Source organism: Labeo rohita, chromosome 2 (assembly GCF_022985175.1).
Source record: "Labeo rohita strain BAU-BD-2019 chromosome 2, IGBB_LRoh.1.0, whole genome shotgun sequence".
Taxonomy (NCBI): domain Eukaryota; kingdom Metazoa; phylum Chordata; class Actinopteri; order Cypriniformes; family Cyprinidae; genus Labeo; species Labeo rohita.
Window position 1 is genome coordinate 20,141,433 of NC_066870.1, and position 12,976 is coordinate 20,154,408.

The 12,976-nt window shown below is 34.8% G+C and overlaps 1 protein-coding gene across 2 annotated transcripts in view; it reads left to right on the forward strand.

Annotated features, from left to right (window-relative positions):
• Positions 1 to 12,976, forward strand: part of dlgap1a (discs, large (Drosophila) homolog-associated protein 1a) — a 129,074-nt gene that overhangs the window by 103,821 nt on the left and 12,277 nt on the right. The window lies entirely within an intron of this gene.

Genomic DNA, 12,976 nt, shown 5'->3' on the forward strand with positions numbered 1-12,976 from the left:
CACCCCTGGATATCGAGTGAAATCCATGCTGAGAAACTCCTTCAGTGGCTGCAGCGTCATGACAGGCATCGACATGTTTACGTCCTGCCAGGATGGCATTTGGCGTTTCTTGTCTCTGTCATTTGTAACTTTTTTTTAGTAGTTGTGGTCTACTAAAAGCCTCAAAGGCATCAGGGCTAAAGTGAAGAGTCCAAAGATGTCTGTCTTTAAGAAGTTTTATTTTGTCCACAGGCATCTTCTCATTCTTTTCTCCTCTTCTTATCGCTAGGAAAAGCAGTAAAGACATACATCTCTTCTGTTGTTGCCCTTTGACTGAAAATTACAACCAAAAGCCACATAACGTACCATTGTATAAGTTTATTATTTTCTGATTTGTGTATTCCAAGTTGTGTTGCAGTACAAATAGCAACAGGTAGTGCTAGTAGCTCACAGAGTGCAACCATTTCACGTAATCAAAATAATGGCGGCCCCCATAGTGCAAAATATGTATAAAACACTGTAAATTTTTCAAACAACTTAAGTTTTTAATGGGGTTTCTACAGCATATTTTAGTAAGAGACATCATTTACGTTATTTTAAGCCATACAAGTCCTAATACCCGGGGTTCCCTTTAAATAATAAAAAGGCCTCTGGCCTCAACAATACTATAGTGACTTGCGAAAGTTATGTTGTTGTCTTATGTTAAACTGCTTTAAAAAAAAATTTTCCCCCACATCAATCTACACTCCATACACCATAATGGCAAAGCAGAAAACTATTTTTAACAACTTTGCAAATTCATTAAAAATAAAAAACTTAAATCATTCTACTGCATAAGTATTCATACCCTTATCTGGGACAGTTGAAATTTAGCTCAGGAGCACTCATATTGCTGTAGATGTTATTACACTACAAGTGAAGTTAACCTGTGGCAAATTCAGTTGAATGGGTATGATTTGGAAAGGCACACGTCTTTGTAAAAGTCTAACAGCTGAAAATGCATATCAGAGTAGAAACCCAGCCCTAGGTCAAAAAATTGCCTGTAGAGCTCAGAAACAAGCCACATATCTGGGAAAGAGTTCAGAAAAAAGTCTGCCGCATTGATGGTTCACAGACATATGTAGTCTCCGTTATCTTAATTAAGGAAGTTTGAAACAACCAGTACTCTTCCTAATGCTGGCCTCCTGGCCAAACTGAGCAATTGATAGAGAAGGACTGAATTCCAAGCATCATGTATGGAGGAAACCAGGCACTGCTCATCACCTGCAGAGTACCATCCCAAAAGTAAAGTGTGGCGGTAGCAGCCTCATGCTGTGGGGCTGTTTTTCAGCAGCAGGGACTGAAGTAGAGTAGAAGGAAAGCTCAACACATCAAAAAATAGAGATAGCTTTAGAACCTCAGACCGGGCGGAAGGTTCACCTTCCAACACGACAGTGACCGTAAGCACACAGCAAGAGTGGCTATAGACAACTCTGTGAATGTCCTTGAGTGGCCCAGCCAGAGTCTTGGCTTAAACACAATCAAATATTTCTGGAGAAACCTGAAAATGTGCACCTGCTCCCATCCAACGTTACAGAGCTTGAGAGGTGAAGAGGTGAGGTGAAGAATGGCAGATAATTGTCAAATGCTGATGTGCAAAGCTTGTCCCATCACCAAAAATACTTGAGGCTGTACAGGTGCTTCAGTTAAGTACTGAGTTTAGGGTATGAATACTTATTTCAGTTTTTTTTTTTTTTAATACATTTACAAAGTTGTGACAGTTCTGTTTTTGCTTTGTCATTATGGTGTATGGAGAGTGGATTGATGTGGGAAAAAATTTAATTTACAGCAATCTAACAAGGCAGCAACATAAAACGTGAAAAAAATGAAGAGGTATGAATACTTTCGCAAAGCACTGTATATACAGTATAACTATTATTCTGATACAGTTAATCTGATTATATTATTTGAGCGTATATTTTACCTTAATCTTTTTTGTTTACAGTGAAATACAGTCTAAATGCAAGTCTGCCAAAATGTGATAAATGATTCATCTTCAATTACATAGCTAAGAAAATAAAGAAGTGACCTGTTCTACATTAGGTATTTTTAATATAATAGAATGTCTTTGTTAAGAATGGCACAGTGAACACTCCACAATTCGGATACATGGGGTTTCGGTTTAGGTGGCAGTGGGTTTCTGTGCAATTTTTCTCACCAAGAACAAAAATTGGAAAAAGCATTGCTGATGATATGCTTGCCTGTTATTCCTAAACTCTTTTTTTCTCTGGTTGAGTTGAGCATGGAATCAGGCAAAGTGTGTGTGGGGACGTGTGTGAGGGGTGAAGTGTGATTGTACATGACGTGCATGTAATACTGGTGCGGGCTGAGCTCGAGGCTGAGATATGGATGGGATAATACTGCTGCTGGAGAAGAAGGCCCGTCACAGTCACTCTTAGTTGATGCCTGACTCATATATACACACACACACACACACTAAACACTTTCACAAGTACAGCAGTGGGAAGCGAGCATTTATCAGTGGAAGCTGTGACGACGCTCTGCCACATTATTCCACATTTTCAGACTGGAGAGTCGCTGCTTGGATGGCTTTGTCAGCTTCTTGTTATCTGCCTTGGTTGAGGAAATTATTCTCCATTCTTTTCCTGCTTTCTTTTGTCGTTAGATATTTTATTTTATTGCTGACAAAGTGATTGAGTGAGGATTTGGAGTACAAATACCTTTGCATATTCATGCACACATTCACAGTGAAGGTCATTTCCAGGGCAGTGTGCCAGACACTGGAGTGGACAGTGGGACTGAACAGACTTTATTTTAATTTGACACATGCTCAATCATGTGCTTTCTTGTTTAACAGCAGCTTTGCTTTCAACATTATGTCTACTTTAATCAGAAATTCTGTGTAAAACTGCTTTTTCATTTATATTTGTTGTGAAGAGTGCTATACATATACATTTTAACTGAATTAATGTTTTTATCTTCAGGTTTATACATCTAACATCATTACTGGGTTGTTCGTATGTTTATATGGTTGTTTATTTAAATATTATAGGCTGTATAACATTTATTTAAATGTAAATGTTTATATGTTTTTATTATTAATTTTTATTAGATTTTTACCAAATAATAATAATATAATAATATAATATAATATAATATAATATAATATAATATAATATAATATAATATAATATAATATAATATAATATAATATAATAATTTCTTTGCCTTTAGTACAGTAATAATTTAATACAGTGCCGTTCTGGAAACAAAACATATTTATTATTAATATTATCTTTATTATTAATGTAAGATTATGTGTTTTTATTTATCTTACATACCATATAAATAGATTGGATCTTAAAGAGAAAATAATAGTTGAATTTATAAAAATGTTTAAAAGTTTACATACACTTGATTTGTTAATACTGTGTTGTTACCTGGATGATACACAGCTGGGTTTTTTGTTTTTTTGTTTTTGTTTGTTTGTTTGTTCGTTTGTTTTTGTGATAGTTACTCACGAGTCCCTAGTTTGTCCTGAACAGTTGAACTCTGCGCTGTTCCTCAGAAAAAAATCTTTTAGGTCCCACAAATTCTTTGGTTTTCCAACATTTTTTGTGTGTTTAAACCCTTTCCAACAATGACTGTATCATTTTAAGATCCATTTTTCACAGGACAACTGAGGGACTCATATGCAAAAGTTCAAATGACCACTGATGCCCCAGAAGGAAAACAATGCATTAAGAGCCAGGGGTGCAAACTTTTGCACAAAATGAAGATGTGTAAATTTTTCTTATTTTGCCTAAATACCATATTTTTTCATTTAGTACTGCCCTTTAGAAGCTACAATAGATACTTACATGTTTCCTAGAAAACAAAAGTTCAATTTACCCTGTTCTTCAAATTCAGTTTGTCCTGATACACTCAAAAAATACATCATGTTATGAAATAAAACAAGTTTCTTTTTATTTTCAATGACAGTATCATATGCCAAAAAGGACAATAAAATACCATACCAATGCAACATGCTTAACATGCATCTAAATCTACATTATCCATTGCACATATATTCTGCAGCTCTTAGCTTAGTCTGCATACAATATTTTCATAGGATTGTCAGCAGTGTGTAATGGGTTTGTGCCGTAGAAGTCAACACACTGAAAAGATTTATGCATTGTGTTTAACCTTTTACCCCCAGACTGTGATAATCTGCAGGTCATCCTCATAACCCAAATATCTTCTGTGTAGAGTCCAGCTGGACACAGTTGCTACAGTCATTGCGTAAAAAACTGTCAGTGTTACTAGCTGTATTTTATGTCATTTTACGATGCTAAACACAAGGCAACAAATAAAGCCACCAGTGTGAGTGGTTGTCGGACAAAGTTTCACCATGGGACCCACAGTTCGGATGGCACTTGACCTTTCTTCTCATATGGCCGCCTGTGTACTTTTTAGCCAGACGGTTTGTGTTAATTGCCTCTCGTGGGGCAGAATGACAGCAAGCTCTCTCTATTCCCTCTTGAGGTCTCTCTTTTTCCTCTCAGGTCTCATCTGGGAAGAATTAGATCCGCATTAAACACTTTGGCAGCTTGAGATATCGGAATAAAACCCAGAGATTCCTGTCCAGCCTGGATGGCTTCTTTGTAGTCTTAAAAATCACTCAGGATTACGCTGATTAGTCGAGCATATACGACTCCGTCCTTGAAAAAGATCCGACATTAGGGGATGTTAAGGGCACTTAATATGCGTGCCGATACTTGTGATTATGGATGTCGAGTATAATATGTTATGATGTTTCTGTATGGCTGAAAGACCATTTGCCTGAGGAAATGGAGGTGGGTTAATTCCGTCGGTTTGTCATCTGAAACAACCCTGTCAGGGTGTTTAAGAACATGAACTTGAAGAGAGCGTCCTGTCATTGTAGGACAGACGAGTCGGCGGGATTGAATTGATTTGTCTGCGACCGTATCGTTCACCTTGTCCTCTGAGCAAAGGGTCAGAGCACGGCAGACGCAATACAAATGCTGTCAGTGACAGGAGGTCAAGGTTTAAATGCTTAAACACACATTTTATCATCTTTCACACAGTGATGCGCACTGGTTTACATGACTAAATCTGTGCATATGAGTGAATTATTAAAGATGTATCTCATTTCTAGTAAGCAAATATGTCATCATACTCTCTTTTAGAAGCTAAATGCTTTACGCATTTTTGCAGGTGTCTGTTTACACCAGCTACCAGCAGTAATTACGTAAAACTATTAAAATATGTTAAATAATAATCTGCTGCTAACATTAGCGTTTCATTACAGTTAAGTATCAGATATTTTTGTGTTCCAACACCGAGAGTTTTATCAGAAAACATCTGTTTAAAAACAGTTCATCTAAGATGATCGCATCTCACATTTTGAAGGTTTTCTCAACAGGCTCTATATGATGTCTGTAATACACAACCTTGTAAGGAATGAAGTCTGTAAGCGGCCAGGCTGACAGGCCAGAGGAGACGCTGCTGACTTGAGCAGCGCCTGTGTGTGTGGGTGTGTTTACACTGCGCATCAGCAGGAGTGCTAACTCAGCCCATCTCTTCCCTTTACATTTACATTTTAGTCATTTAGCTGACACTTTCCATTAGTATACATGAGAAATGGAGGAATTAGTAAGGGAGGTATAGAAAGTGGGAGCAGGATTCCTGTGTCTTCCTCAAGAGGGTGCTTGATGGCTCGAGTTAGATTGGTATCTGATGTACAGTAGGACAATGTTGCTGTAATCTCTATGAAAGTGTATTTTATAAATGTTTATCTTGTTCTAAAATTTAATATAAGAGGCATCTTGTGAAATGTAAGAGGTATCTTGTGACACGGCTGTTTTAGTAATCTGGACAATACTAAATTTAAAATACAAAGTAATATGTTAAAATCAATAGTCAGTGTTTGGTTGATTAGCCCATGCAGTTAAAGGAGAAGTCTACTTCCGAAACAAAGATTCACATATAGTGTACATATAATGTTTTTTTGAGGAAAACATTTCTGTATTTTTCTGATCTGTAATTTTAATTAAAAAAAAATTTAAACACAATATTGTGTGTTTTTGCATAATTTAATGCATTTAATGCATAATTTTGAATCAAAAAAAATATTGTTTTATAAAGCTACAATTTGTAAAGTCTACTTGTAAAATTCTAATTTAACACAAAAATAACTTTAAATAATTTTTTGTGGGTTTTTTATAGTCAAATCTATTTTGCGATTAATCAAAACAACTTGTAATTAATATATACAGTCATGTGAAAAAGTTAGGACACCCTATTGAATTCCATGGTTTTCCGTATCAGGACATCATTAAAACAAAACTGGTCCTTGGATGGTCTTAAATTTTTGAAAATAAAACCTCAGATGAACAACAACACAAGACAAATTGCACCGTGTCATTTTTACTGAACAAAAATAAAGCCAAAATGGAAAAACCATGTGTGACAAAGTTAGGACACCCTTACCGTTAACATTGGAATTAAGAGGGTAAATAACAGACAAGCACTGCTAATCAAATACCTTTGATTAACTGATCATCAGCAAGTCTGAGTGCCTCTATAAAAGCATAAGCTTTGACAGGTTGCTGGTCTGGAGCCTTCAGGTGTGTGTTAACACAATGCCAAGGAGGTAAGACATCAGCAATCATCTTAGAGAAGCAATTGTTGCTGCTATCAATCTGAGAAGAGTAATACGACCATTTCCAAACTATTTAAAGGTTATTCACAAGTGGAAGACATTTAAAACAGACACCTCTCCTTTCAGGAGTGGACGTCCCAGAAAATTCACCCCAATATCAGACCGTGTAAAGCTCAGAGAAATGGCAGACAACCCAAGAACTACACCTCAGACTCTACAGGCCTCAGTTAACATGTTAAATGATAAAGTTCATAACAATATCATTAGAAAAATATGGGTCAAAAATGGCATGTTTGGAAGGCTTGGCAGAAGAAAGCCTCTTCTATCTAAAAAAACCCATTGCAGTACAGTTTAGATCTGCAAAGTTGCATCTGAACTAAACACAAGTCTTCTAGAATAATGTCCTTTGAACAGACGTGGATGATATGGAGATGTTTGGCCATAATGCACATCGCCAAGTTTGGTGAAAACCTAAAGAGCATATCAGCACAAACACCTCATACCAAAAGACAAGCATGCTGGAGGAGGGCTAATGATTTTGGGCTTGTTTTGTAGCCACAGGACCTGGGCACCTCACAGTCATTGAGTTGGCCATGAACTCCTCTGTATATCAAAGTATTCTAGAGACAAATGTGAAGGCATTTGTCTGACATCTAATGTTGGGCCAAAATTGGGTCGTGCAACAGGACAATGATCCCAAGCACACCGGAAAATCTACAAGAGAATGGCTGAAAAGAACAGAATTAAGGTGTTGCAATAGCCTAGTCCAAGTCCTGACTCAAATGCTGTGGTGAGAGCTGAGCATACGCAAATGCTTACAAATCTCAATAAACTGGCGCAAAGTGGAAAAGAAGAGTGGTCCAAATTCCTCCAGAACGATGTGAGAGACTGATAAAGTCACACAGAAAATGAATGCTTCAAGTCATTGCTGCTACAGGCAGTTGACTCATAGGGTGTCCTAACTTTGGCCTTTCCCTCTTAGCTGTATTTTTCTTAAATAAATAATGACACAGTGTGATATGTCATGTGATGATGTTTATCTGACGATTTATTTTCCAAATTTTAAAACCTGCCAAGGACCAAATAATTTTTTATTATGTCCTGATACAGAAAACCATAAAGAGTCTTTTGACTGCCTTTGAGATGTGTTCTGCTTTTTTCAACTGGTGAACAATTAGAAACAACATTCAGGTTGTTTTTTTGATGTAAACTCCGGCCATTTTCAGAACCCTCAATTTCCATTCCCTTCTCTATAAACCTCATGTGACAAATCCTAATCATGATGACCATTTTTACAGTAACATTCTGTCCTACTCTTTCCAAGTTATTGTAGCATCAACTATTAGGATGCTTTTGAGACTAATTGTCAAACACTCCTGTGAACATCTGTTTTGGTATATCAACAACAAATGGCAAAGATAACGACACAATCAGCAGCAGTCTCATTGGTAATTATACAAAAACAATCACGGTTTACAACAATGCAGCTTTAGTGATCCCCTGTATCACTACAAACCCAGGTGGACCATGAAAAGAGAGCGCTGATTAGAGAGGGAGGGGGTGAAATTAGAGGAGAGGACGCTTGTATGACAGAAATCTCTAGAGCTGGAGCAGCATCTGATCTACAGGCTGTTATCTCAGTGGTGCACACTGCAGCTCCAGAACACAAGTTTGTCCTGAACTTAGCAGCTAGACGTCTTGAGATAAAACAAAGCATTTGTTTTGGCTGCAGTCGTGTGTGAACTTCTGCGTGGATGCAGAGCATATGTATGTGAATAAATGAAGGTGTGAGAGATGGAGATTAAGTCTGTAGAAGCAATTGTGTGTACATGCACTCTTTGATACACTGAAGCTCAGGGGAGATGAATTCAGCTATTCAAACACATACCGTGGCTTTCTTTGTGTAACCGGTTGTCAAAGAAGCAAACAAGAATGGGCGTCTTGCCAATGAAAATGTGATAGACTGTTCCTGTGAACAGCACAGTCTTATCTTACTGAGATTTATAAGGTACTTCAAGAGGGGAACATAGGTAAGCCCATTTTTTGCCAAATATTAAGCTTTGGTAAATAATTATGACATACTTAGTAGGGCTGGACTGGACGATGTGACCTAACATCAAAACCTGGATTAATTGAGCATTCTACCTCAATTACAATTTATGAATGATTATTTGTATGTTTTTATTAACTTTTTTTTGCCCTCATAGTTACAGATGTGAATCTGACTCATTGCATGTGATCTTCCTCTCAGCAATCTTGTCCTGTCACTCTATAAGTGCAAGTATGTACTTCAGGTTCTTACTGGCCATTCACAGCGAACACATCTTTGCATCTAAAATGCAAGATGCAGTGCTCAAGAATACCTACTAAACCATGTTGCTGTCAAATACAAAAGTTGCCATGCCAACTTGCTACTGTAAATGAAAGCTCGCTACACTTGCCCCGCCTCTGTTGTCTTCTGATTGGTCCACTGTTTTGGAAATGACTTTGAGCGGCACTGCAGCATTGACTTGACATGCCGCCTTAAATGCACCACTCACTTTTCGGTTAATCATCCAGTCCTAATACTTAGTTATAATTATGAAATAAAATGTCAGAATTATGAAAGTCATAATTGAGATAAAATGTCAGAAATATGAAAAAGTAATAACTATGAGATAAAATTTCAGAATTATAAAAAAGACATAATTACGATATAAAATGTCAGAATTATTAAAGTCGTAATTATGAGATAAAATGCCAGAACCACGAAATTCATGATTATGAGATAAAATATCAGAATTATGAAAGTCATAATTGAGATAAAATGTCAGAATTATGAAAAAGTCATAATTATGAGATAAAATGACAGAATTATTAAAAAGTTGTAATTATGAGATAAAATGACAGAATTACGAAAGTTGTAATTATGAGATAAAATGACAGAATTACGAAAGTCGTAATTATGAGATAAAATTACAGAATTACGAAAGTTGTAATTATGAGATAAAATGTCAGAATTACGAAAGTCGTAATTATGAGATAAAATGACAGAATTACAAAAGTCGTAATTATGAGATAAAATGACAGAATTACGAAAGTCGTAATTATGAGATAAAATGACAGAATTACGAAAGTCGTAATTATGAGATTAAATTGACAAAATTATGAAAAAGACAACTGAGATAAAATGTCAAAATTACGAAAGTCGTAATTATGAGATAAAATGACAGAATTACGAAAGTCGTAATTATGAGATTAAATTGACAAAATTATGAAAAAGACAACTGAGATAAAATGTCAAAATTACGAAAGTCGTAATTATGAGATAAAATGACAGAATTACGAAAGTCATAATTCTGAGATAAAATGACAGAATTACGAAAGTCGTAATTATGAGATAAAATTATGAAATACAATTATGAGATAAAATTACAGAATTATGAAAAAAAAACAATTATGAGATAAAATGACAGAAGTACGAAAGTCGTAATTATGAGATAAAATGACAAAATTATGAAATACAATTATGAGATAAAATGACAGAATTATGAACGTCGTAATTATGAGACCAAATGACAGAATTATGAAAAAGACAATTATGAGATAAAATGTTAGAACCACGAAATTGACACAAAAAGTCAAAATTATATAAACTATGATTATAAGTCGAGAAGTCATTATGAAATACTAAAGCATAATTATGAGATAAAATAGTGAGATAATTATTCATTATGACAAAAGGTCAAAATTATGACAAGTAATTATGACATAGTTATGTATTTGTAACTAATAAATTCACATTGTATGTCATAATAATGAACTAATATGTTATAATTATGATTTAAACCATGTTTTTCTATTCTTATGTGACAGAAGTGGGCTTCCATAAGAATGCTTATAAAAGGGTGTTAATGTCTGGTTTCACTGCCTGTGTGTTATTCAGCTTGAATGATATCATGTAAGCACAAATGACAAAAGAATATTATGCTTTTATACAGTATCTTGACTGTTTTTAACAGCCATGTGTGACATCTAAAAAATCCCAAGGCCATTTCAATAGCTTGAAAAACACTTAGCATTGAGATCAAGAGTCATCACCCTGATACTTTATTAGCTTCTCTCAAGAGAATTCATTGTAAAAAATAACACGATTCAGATGTTCTCTTTGAAAAATGTTCCTTTATGTTCAGGGTCTCAGAGACTCGATAGACGTAACATTAATGAATGAGCATGTGTAATGATTTTTACAGTGTATTTTTGCTGTGGTTAAATTGACCCCAAACAGAAACTATGGTTTTTTTTTATTAAGTCAGAGATGCTTATTGAATGTATTTATTATTATTATGTAATATAACCTTGTACTGTAATCATAATTTAATTATAATTTTATCATTTATTTATAATAAATAATTTTACACATGCATGTTGGGACATAAAAACAGTAGAAAAAAGTCACTCTCAACAGAGAGAGAAGAAAGAAGTCACTGAATATGTAAGGAGAGAAATACCAAGGAGTGTGAGAATGAGAAAGTGAAATCAGAGAGGACATTAACAGCTGCTCTGTCTCACATTAGATTGCCCCCTTGTGGATGTTTAGTGGAATAAATAATAAGGAAAATATATGCCTTGCTCACACAAACTCTCTCTGACTGTTTATCTCACAACACACACCTCTATCTGGCGCTTCATGCAGCTATCGATTAGTGATTTCATGTTTAGTCTGGGTTGTGAGGGTTGTTTCGCTCTTTGAAGTGAAGTGCTGGAGGAAATGAGTCAGTGCTCCACCAGCACTGTGTCAAGAAGTAGCGCTTCAAGATAACACTTTCAATGTCAACAGATGGCCCACTGATATAATGGGATTCTTCCATAAGTATGTTAATAAGGGAATATTTAATCATGCTCTCTGTCAGAAGCTTTTTAAAGACTTAAAATTAAAACGAATGCAATAAATATTATAGCATGGTGGCCCCTGCTGGTCAAATAATATTGTGAAAAGATCATGAATATGTATATATAATTGTTAAATTACTTTTAAATTGTATTTTGATATAGAATTTAAGTAACTGTTAAAACTGGTAAAGAAGCAGAAACACTGGAAACATGCACAATTTGCTGATCCATCTTGGGTCCCATCTGTTGCTGGATCACAGAGTGTAATTGTGTGGCATTTGGGCTTGACCTGAAAAAGTTTCTGAGACAAATCTCTTGCAAATCCATGGTTTGTGCAAGGGCCTTTTTTACCACCAGATTCAAGGTGGTGGCAAAGGCAAAAGATTAGCACACAGAGTCATGTTGGAAGCGTGGTCTCTTCTGAGTCTTATCTCTTATTCCCCATGACTCCAGCAAAACATTCCTGGTCTTTTTAATGTGCTTAGCTGTGTGTGTTGTGGAAAACTTAACAACCGCCAGCATAACGGTGGGCAGCGTTGACTTTTCGTTCAAGTAATGGCAAGTTACTGCAAGATAGGCATTCACAAAAAGGGTGTTGTTTTACACTACCATTGAGAATTTTTAACCAAAGTATATTAAAGACTTTTCATTAAGACCCTAAGGAATCATATCAACTTGTGGAAAATGGGCATCCGATGACCCCTTTAAACAAAGGATTTGAATTACTCATGCACACACTTACACTACCATTCAAAAATTTGGGGTCAGTAAGATTTTAGTTTAGTTTAATTTAGTTTTTTAAGAAATCAATTATTTTATTTGGCAAGAATACTTTAAATTGAAAGGGTCAAAAGTGTAAATTGTTATATTGCATACAATTATATATATATTTTTAAATACATTATATATTTAGTTAACTGCTGTTTTGTTTTGTTTTACTTTATATTAATCAAAAAAATTTCCACAAAAATGTTAAGCAGCAAATGATCAACACTGATAATAATAAGAAATCTTTATTGACTTTCAAATCAACATATTAGAATGATTTCTGAAAGATCATGACTTTGAAGACTGAAGTAATATCTGCTGAAAATGCACTTTTGTCATCAAGTATGTATTAAATTTTAAGATCTTTAAAATAGAAAAGTTGTTTTAAGTTATAATATTTCACAATATTAACATTTGTAATTTGTAATTGTTTAATCATAATTTATTTTCTTATTTCGTTTTTCGTTTTTTAAGAAATCAATTATTTTATTTAGCAAGAATGCATTTATTTGATCACAAATACATTAAAAACTGTGAAATATTATTACAATTTAAAATAACTTTTCTGTTTAAAATATTTTCAGATTTAATACATTGAATTTATTAACAAGTGAATTTTCAACAGCTATTACTGTAGTCTTCAATATCACATAATCTTTCAGAATTTATTTAATATATAATGTATTTAAAATA